Below are 9,349 nucleotides of genomic sequence, written 5' to 3'. Positions count from 1 at the left end.
CTTTTGGCTTTTTCTGAGTCTCATGGACTTTTCTGTACAGGCTGGCTTTAAACCACGATCCTCAGATCTCAGCCTCCTGAGATGCTGAGATTAGAGGTGTGAGCACTGGCATCTGGCTCAATAGTACTTTAATTAATCACAGTTTCAATGAATATTTAAGTATTAGCTTCCATTATGATTGTTTCCTTACAAAACCAGTGCAGATCTTAATCAAAGGTGAGATGGATTTCTGACTATGCATGTGCCAGTACTGGGACTTGAGCTCAGGGCCTGGGAGCTATCCCTTAGCTTTTCCTCTCAAGGCTGGAGCTCTACCACTTGTGTCACATCTCCCTTTACAGCCTCTGTTAATTCGAAGAGTCTCTCAGATTTATCTGCCCAGGCAGGCTTCAAACCAGGATCCTCAGCTCTCAGCCTCCTGAGTACTTGGGATTGCAGGCCTGTGCTGGGCTCCCATTCTTCTTAACCTGTTCACACATGAAGAATACCACAAGGGTCACTGATCTGCTCAAGGAATACGCTAGATTGTGGTATGAATATGTTCACAGCAATTCTTGCAACACCTGGCACCCACTCTCACCTGTGCAGAGCTCTACCACGAGCCAAAGTGATTGCTGGTCTCGTACCATTCATGAAAAGTCACAATATTCTTGTGCTTAATTTCATATGTGAGACGGACCTACCGGGAAGAGGAGAGAAAAAAAGTTCTTGAACTATTGATCATAAAACCTACTTGACTGTGTAATCAGGAGATTTTTTAATGATGTAATTTACTTATTTCCAGACATTAGAAAGGAGGGTGAGGAACACTGGCCATAGGGAAACAGGCTAACAATGCATGATCTTTATAAACATCACACCTGTTAGGTTGGCTACTCAGGAGGTGGAGCTCTGAGGATCCCAATTTGAAGGCCGACCACACAAATGGAAAGAGATTCTCCTCTCCCATTAACCAGCACAAATCTGGAAATGAAGGTGGGGTTCAAGTGATGAGCACCAGCCTTGAGTGAAAAAGTGAAAGAAAAGCACAAAACCCTGAATACAAGACCCATGACCAACAACAATAACAAAATCTCCAGGGCTTTCTTGCCCTGGCTGGCTTTGAACCGTGATCTTCAGATTGCAGCCTCTTGAGTAGCAAGGATTATACAGGTGAGCCATAGTGCCCAGCCCAATGGCCTCATTTATTAACTTGTTTCTCTCTCTCTCTCTCTCTCTTTCTCTCTCTCTCTCTCTCTCTCTCTCTCTCTCTCTCTCTCTCTCTCTCTCTCTCTCGTTTTGTTTTGTTGGTACCAAACCCAGGGTCTTGCGTATGATAGCCCAAGGGCTCTACCACTGAGCTACATTCGCAGCCTTTGGTTTATTAAGACAGTGTCTAACTAGATATTCTTGAACTTGACATCCTGTCACCTCCCAGCTGCTGGGATTACAGGTGTCCACTAGCAAACTCAGCATTTGGCTAGTCACTGTTCTGATCAGAGTGCTGCCTCTCCCAAGGCAGATGGAAACACTGCAGACTTACCCAATTGGTAATTTCTGGTCTTTTGCACTTTTCTGTACAAAAGATGGCCACAAAGTTGATTTTCCCTCCTGCTTCCCTTTATAGACAATTGTCTTTTTTCCCCTGCCAATCTCCTCATAGAGAATGAAGTTTTCCATTGCTGGGTTGACTCCTCACAGAGGGCAAGAAAGAATCTTTAGCTCCTAAAAAGAAAACAGAAGTGATGCTGAGAGATACAAGGTGGACGAATGATGTGTGGCTGCATAAGCAAATATGCAAATAAATGTGTGAATAGCACAATATGCAAATAAGGCATTTATAAATCCCATTCATAATTTTAGATAATAATGAACATAATTATGGATAATAAGGCCTGTATGTAATGATATAATGAACAAGACTAATGAAACTGCAAGTCATAAATAATTCAATTTTCTTTCGATAAGATCTTGGGCTGCAGATGTAGCTCAGTAGTAGAGTGCATGCCTAGAAAGGTGTAAAGTTATGGGCTCAATTCAATTCCCTAAGACTAGAAGGAAGAATTAAAAAGAGCTTCTAACCAGGCACCAGTGCCTCACACCTGTGACCCTTAGCTAATCAGGAGGCTGAGATCTGAAGCTCCTAGTTTCAAGCCACCCTGGAAAGGAAAGTCCCGGAGATTTTTTTCTTTTGGTCTGGACTTGAACTGAAGGTACTGTGTGCTGTTCCTGAGCTCTTGTGCTCAAGGCTAGCGTTCTATCACTTGAGCAACAGCTCTACTTCTGGCTTTTCAGTAGTTCACTGGCTCTGAACCATGATCCTCAGATCTCAGCCTCCTGAGTATCTAGGCTTATAGGCAAGAGGCACCAGTGCCCAGCTCCTGAATCTTAGGTCCAATTAACTAGCCAAATGTCAGAAGTGGAGGCGTGGCTCAAATGGCAGAGCACCAAGCCTTCAGTCCAGAAAAAAACCGAGGGACATCATCCATGCCCTGAGTTCAAGTCCTGTACTGTCATGTGTGCACACATACCAAAAAACCAACTGTAACTTCTTACCTGGAAAATTAACTCAAATACAGAAAACTGAAATACAGAACATGAATCTATAGAGAGACACTCTACAGTCAGCACCCGCCATCCAAGGAACCCTCCCATAGTCTATCTCCACAACTCTTTCTGCTCCCCCGAAACAGTCACCCAGCTGGCTCTCCCTTTTTCTAGGTTCCCCGGAAACCCCACCATCTCACCCCACCCGCGTCACCCAGCGGGCCAAGGCTCGGGGTCCACAGTGGAGCACCCCGCGTTTCTTCTCCCCTTCTGGCACCCTGGTTCAGCCAGGTACGGGGACCCGTGGGCCTCGACCCCAGGCCACTGGGAGCAGAGTTTGAAGAGAAAGGCCGAGATCCAGGCCTAAAGAGCGACCCGGGGTGTTGCCAGATACCTGAGGCGGCTGACAGAGACACCAAGCCGGGAAACAAACCCTTGGAAAGCCCCCAGGTGCCTCACCGGCCCCTGGGCGAGAAAGAAGCCAGCGAATCCACTTCAGGGCTCCCGGTGGCTCTGCCTCCTCCTGCGGGCGGGTCCACTGTTCCAGGCTAGGGAGGGGGAGAAACCAGCCCAAAGGCACGGACGTGGACAAGCGCGAGCCGACCTTGCACCCCTCACTCCCCTCCGTGTTTGTAATCGCCTGGTCCGTTTCCAAGGTAGCTCAAGAGACGCGACAAGAGGAGTGATGTTCATTGGCTGAGCACATTCTGTTTGTATTAGCTGGTGCCCGGAAGTGTCTAGCCAAGAAGGCCCGCCCCTACAAGCCCCAGCCCTTCACACTACTGATTGGCAGGAAGAATGAAGGAGAAGCTTGTAGACTCAGCCCCGCCTCCTCATCCTTGGCAGCAAGCTGAACGTCAGAAAGATGTGGCTCCACTTCCGACTTTTTGGTGATTATTTGGCGGCAAGGCTCACAGTTTCCTGCTGGGGCGGGCTGTGGCCTCCTGAGTAGCTGGGATAACAGCAGACACGAAGTGTTGGAGCTTCAGTAACTTTTTTTTAAACAATTCATTATTACTATTATTATTATTATTATTATTATTTATATCGCAGTACTGGAGATCAAATCCACAGTGTCACGATTGCTAGGCAGTATATTCTACCATTGATCTGCAGTTACCAGCCCTAACATGTCTTCAAGCTCATCAAGGCATTAAATATTAGATATTTGCTATTTTTCGACTTTCATTACTTCTTTTAATTTTATTTTTATATCAGATCTGGGGCTTAAACTCATGACCTGCACGCTGTCACTTAAACGTTTTCCATTCAAGGTTAGTGCTCCACCATTTGAGCCACAGCTCCACTGTCGGCTATTTTTTCCAGTGCTGGGACTTGGACTCAGGGCCTGGGCTCTGTCCCTGAGCTTCTTTTGCTCAAGACTAGCATGCTACCACTTGAGCCATCCGACTTTTCTTGTTTATGTGGTGCTCAGGAATCGAACCCAGGGCTTCATGCATGCTAGGCAAGCACTCTGTCACTAAGCCACATTCCCAGCCCACTGCTTTTTGGGCATGTAATTAATGGGTAGTAAGTCTCCCGGACTTTCCTGTCCTGGACTGGCTTTGAACTCAAATGCTCAGATCTCTGCCTGAGTGGCTTGGATGATAGGAATGAGCCAGGAGTGGCCCAACTGTTGTTCCAACTTTTATAATGGTTGATTCTGGTGAACACTGGGTATTATGGTAGAATTTTATTATAGCTCAAAATAATTAGGTAATTATCCTAGCACGCATGCATGCATGGACACACACACACACACACACACACACACACACACACACATACACACATTGCTTTTCTTCAGGAATTTATGATATCTTACACAATATAGGCCAAAATTTTAAATAATGCATTAAAGTCTATTCCTAGCTTATTGGGACTATTCCATTAAGCTATTTTTGCACTACTTGCAGACAGTTCTTCAGTTTTAAATTTTTGTAGTAAGGAAGGAAGGAAAATAACCTACACTTGCATATGCTTCTACTTGTATGAAATCTTTTTCTTTTTCTTTCTTTTCTGGTGCCAGTTATATAACTTGAACTTACAGCCTCACCCTCACACTTGACTTTTTTCTGCTCAAGGTTGGCACTCTACCACTTAAACCATGCCTCAACTTTTGGCTTTTTACAGTTTAATTGGAGATAAAAAGTCTCTCAGATATCTAGCTGGATAACTTAAAACCTGGTTCCTCAGGTCTCTCAGCCACCAGAGTCACTAGGGTTATAGGCATGAGCCACCAGCAGTTGGCTTAAATTATTTTTAATTAGCATGTATAATGAGGTGAATGATGGTTCTATCCCATTAAACATAACTGTCTCTCAAACATTCTCTCTCTCAAACTCTCTCTCTCTCTCTCTCTCTCTCTCTCACACACACACACACACACACACACACACACACAACTCAGGGCCTCTTTCTTGGTAAGCTAGCACTTTATCAGCTCCAGCCCTTTTTGCTTTACTTATTTCTCAGAGTCACATGTTTGGACTGAAAGCAATTCCCTTACCTATAAAAACTGTGTAGCCGGGGTTACAGGTGCATACCACCATACCTGGCCACCATATTTCTCTGTGATTAAAGCACTCAAGATCATTCTATCTAACTTTTGAAATACACAGGATGTTATGATTAGCACTAGTCCTCTTACTATGCAATAAAAAACGGGAAATTTTAATACTTTATCTGGTCTCTCTTCAAGGAATATCGGTGGTGTCAACTTTACAACCCATACATGGCTGAGATCATGGAGTATATTTTGCCTTGGGTTCCAGCCCACTGCCCCAGGAGGAATTGTACTTGAACAGCATTCATTAGCAGATGGTACCCAGGAGGCAGGTGCGAGAGCGGGCATTCAATCAACGTGCCTAAAGGATACCTGGAAATCTCAGGCAGGCTGCACGGAGCCTCTGGGTTGGTTCTGGAGACTGATTCATGTGCCCCCCACCCCTAGGCTGTCCAATGAGCTTGAATGTCAGTCACATGGCTGTTTCCGAGAGACATCATGTTAACCCTTGCAGGACACAGGCCAGGGCAGTACCCTTCCTTGGGAGGCACCCTTCCTGTTTGGCTGCAGCTTGGCTGATCTGGTCCATCAGTCTTGGCCAGTTTAATTCTACCTCCAGGCCTCTTGACTCAATTCTTGGAGTCACATCAAACAGTAGGTCCTACGATCTAGATACAAGGACACAAAGGTTGGCTGACCCAGAGCAAGTCAGTTTCCCATTCCAGTAGCCAGACACATTCTGTATCCTTAGTCCTGAGAAAGATGGACGATGTTTGATGGATTTCTTTGGGCATCTGAGCCAGCTTCAGCCACAACTCTGAATTTACTGTGAAATGGGGGAAAGGACAGATATGAATGTGTGTGTGAACAAGAGGTAGCTTTCTGTCTGCCCAGGCTACAGAGCAAAGTAGCTGTGATTTGGCCCATGTCCTCATGGAGAGAAAAACAATCTTAAGACCTACATAAACTGGCCCCAGTGGCCAACCACACCTGTCATCCTAGATATTCTAGAGGCTGAGGTCTGGACAAGGATGGTGGTTCAAAGACAGCCCCAGGAAGGAAACTCCATGAGTCTCTAATCTCCAATGAACCACTACTAAAGATAGAAATGTGTCGGGAGGGGAGCTAGCAGCTAAGCTCATCCTGACCTCTGGCTGTGCCGATGTCGCCAAGATGTCGGGAGCCAAACCTGCACCTAGGTTCATTATCACCTCTGGCTGTGCTGTTACTGCCAGGATATGCTAAAGGCAAGGACAATTGTTCACAGCCACTATCCGGAATTGATTTGCTATGTCCCCACCTTGCTATGTCCACTGGAGTAGATTCCTATGTTAATCAACCTTGTCCTGTGTCTACTGTAATCAAATGTTGCAAACTTCAAAGCCTCTTATGTTCTGGAATTTTAACAATCCTATGCTATTCCCTGGTTCCAAAACTGCATATAAGCTGGGATTGAGAATAAACTGTTGCTGTAGTCTTGAGGTTCAACCTTGTGGCTGCAGACCTCCTGTACCCCATCTTTGTCTCTTGTCTTTTTTCTCTTGCCTTATTTTTCCTTTTCCTTAATCCTCGCCGCCCCTCAGTCAGGATTCCCGTTTCCCTGTCGGCTGGCCCGGCAGGTTTGGCGCCTGGAACAGGGACTTGAAGGCCTGGGATCGACGGCGGAGGACCCCCGCTCAAGTAAGGACGTCCGATTACTTGGGAAGGAGAGTGGTCCTGAGAAAACTTCAGTGGATGCTATTATTCTTTGGTATCTGGTCTGAGATTGCTTAGATCTTAGACATGAACAGATTAAATTCGATCAGTCGATTGGAGAAACTGAACAGGGACCTGATGAGTGTTGCCCAGCCCCGGGAGCATATGCTGCTGCTCGGGAAGAGCTGAGAAAATTAACAAAGTCCTGAACCCACTAGGCTAGATAGTAAGGAAGACTCAGATGACTCAGACACTGAGGAGAAATTATGCAATGAGCCTACTAAAGATAGATTGACCTATGTTGAAAATATGTTAAAATCAGTTATAGCTCTATTATCACAGCTTCATCCAGAACAACAAACTCCTTTAAATGGAGATACTGGTGAGCCGCGCAGACAGTCCTGGCAGACTTACAGCTCTCCTCAGTGCAGGCTGCTAGCAGGGGGAAGGGACCTGAGGCTAGGGAAATGCTAACACCACTGAGGTAACTTGTCCTGACCCAGCGCTCTATTTCCATCCACCAGGACAGATTTGAAACCCCAACCAGGGTGAGTGACCATTAGACTGGAGCTTACATTTTCCATAAATCCACTAGGCTAGGTCAAGGAGATCAGCAATTGTGGGTGCTTGGAGACAACTGATCTCTAGTTCAGCTCAACTGGTTGCTCCTCAAGTCTAAATTGTTTCAGGAAAGCTGCTCAAGTTTGAGCCCAATCTTATATATTTGGAATATTTTGCAGGACTTACCTAACTTCTATGAGTGCTCAGGCAGATGAAGTTCTCTCTGTCTCTTTGTCTGTCTCCCTCTATAAACTCTGCCTGCCTGCCTGTGACATAGGATGGGTATCGATATTTGTTTAACATCTGCTTTAAAAGACTCAAAGAAAGGTTTTCTATTCTTGTTATTGATGTTTAAGTTTTGGAGATTCAGTTAAATTCTGCTTGTTTGGCTAAATCATAAGCTTTCTCTAGCATTGAGCACATGGTAGACAATAGGACTGGTTGGAGTGAAAGCCTGCCCATCCCCCAGGTGACAAGCATGCCAAATTCCTGGAGGCTGGGCAGAGACTTGGAGTCCTGTGGCCTTGCATTTCAAAGGTGCCTTACAATTCAAATGCTGAAAGATGAAGGTGTCATACTGTGAGCTCACTGTCTGTGTTCATATCCTGTCTCCCATATACTCCCTTTGTGAGCTAAACTGGTTTCTCAAAATGTGGCTTCTCAGATGATCTGAAAATTTTGGTTTGCTGAAAAGTTTTTTTTTGTTGTTTACTATCTAACCACGTGGTTCTAGAATATAGGCAAAATAATATCATTTGCCACTGGAATTCCAGAAAAACTTACATGGCCAATTAAAGAACAATTCTAAGCGCGCCCCAAAACGTGTGCACATTGTCTGTATGTGTATGTATGTCTATGTCTATGTGTTGGTAAAACTTAATAACAAAACAAAAACAGGTTTTAAACCCAAACTTATCATGTTTGGGAGCAAACAAATGTGTCTAAGAAAAACTCCAAAAGGTTCTAATATTCAGCATGTGATATAAGTACAATAATGTACAATCAGTGTGTTATTCTTTATGTCTATCTATGCTAAGAGTCAAGTGTACATCTAATCCTGACAATTCTTTGGTATACACTAAGATTTTGCTTCTCCATTTTTTTTTCTTTTTTCGCTGTGCTCTCATAAACTCTTTAAGAACAAGGGACCAGAGTCATTTTGAAATAACTGCACAGGTGTGACTATTAACCTAAATTTTCCGGACCCCAAATTAACATTTTGCTTTATAGGATACAGGTTGACATGTGTGCTAGCTGAGTGGACCGTGGCAGTCTATGGCTACAGAAAGCTGCCTCCACAGTCGGCTCCCAAACTGGGAGTTGTTTGTGACTCAGAAACTGCTACAGAGAGCAGACTTGGTTAGCCTTCAATCTGTGTGGATTTTGTGACTAGAAAGATAGTTAAAGGCCCAAGCCTTCTAAAATCTGTTTAAGAATGCCCTTAACCAGTCTGTGTAGAAATTTACAGGCAACAAGCAGGAAATGTGACAGCCTATCCAGGGAACTCTACTAAAGAATTATCCAGATGCAAACCATCTCTCCTGCTGGCCTGCTAATTTGGGATGGAAGACACAGCCACTTCAGATCCACTGAAGCTGAGTCTTTTATTGTTATTCATTTGTTTTCTCTTTCACGTGCCAGTAAGGTAAGGTTAAATATGATTTGATTTAATGGCACATGGATCCCATTCAGTCAGCTGTTCTTTAAGTGTCACAGCAAAATTCTGGCAACTACTTGTTGGTCAATTTTTAGCAACTTACAGGTAAACTCTACTCCTTTTGTTCTCCTGTTGGTTTAATTGGAAATAAAAAGGGCTTTTATGGCTAAGACTCTTTGGATAGTTCAAAGCCAGCCCAGGCAGAGAAAAATAAAAATCCCGCTTGGTCATATTTTGGATCCTTATTATTTTACTAGTCAGAAATTACAGGTTAAGACTTCTCATTTGCGTACTTTGCATGATTTTCAAAAATTTCTGGGAGATATTAATTGGCTTCACCCTTATCTTAAATTGTCCACAGCTGAATTAAAACCCTTATTTGATCTATTAAAAGGGGAGAAAGG

The sequence above is a fragment of the Perognathus longimembris genome, chromosome 18 (assembly GCF_023159225.1).
Source record: "Perognathus longimembris pacificus isolate PPM17 chromosome 18, ASM2315922v1, whole genome shotgun sequence".
Taxonomy (NCBI): Eukaryota; Metazoa; Chordata; class Mammalia; order Rodentia; family Heteromyidae; genus Perognathus; species Perognathus longimembris.
This window is presented reverse-complemented; position numbering follows the sequence as displayed.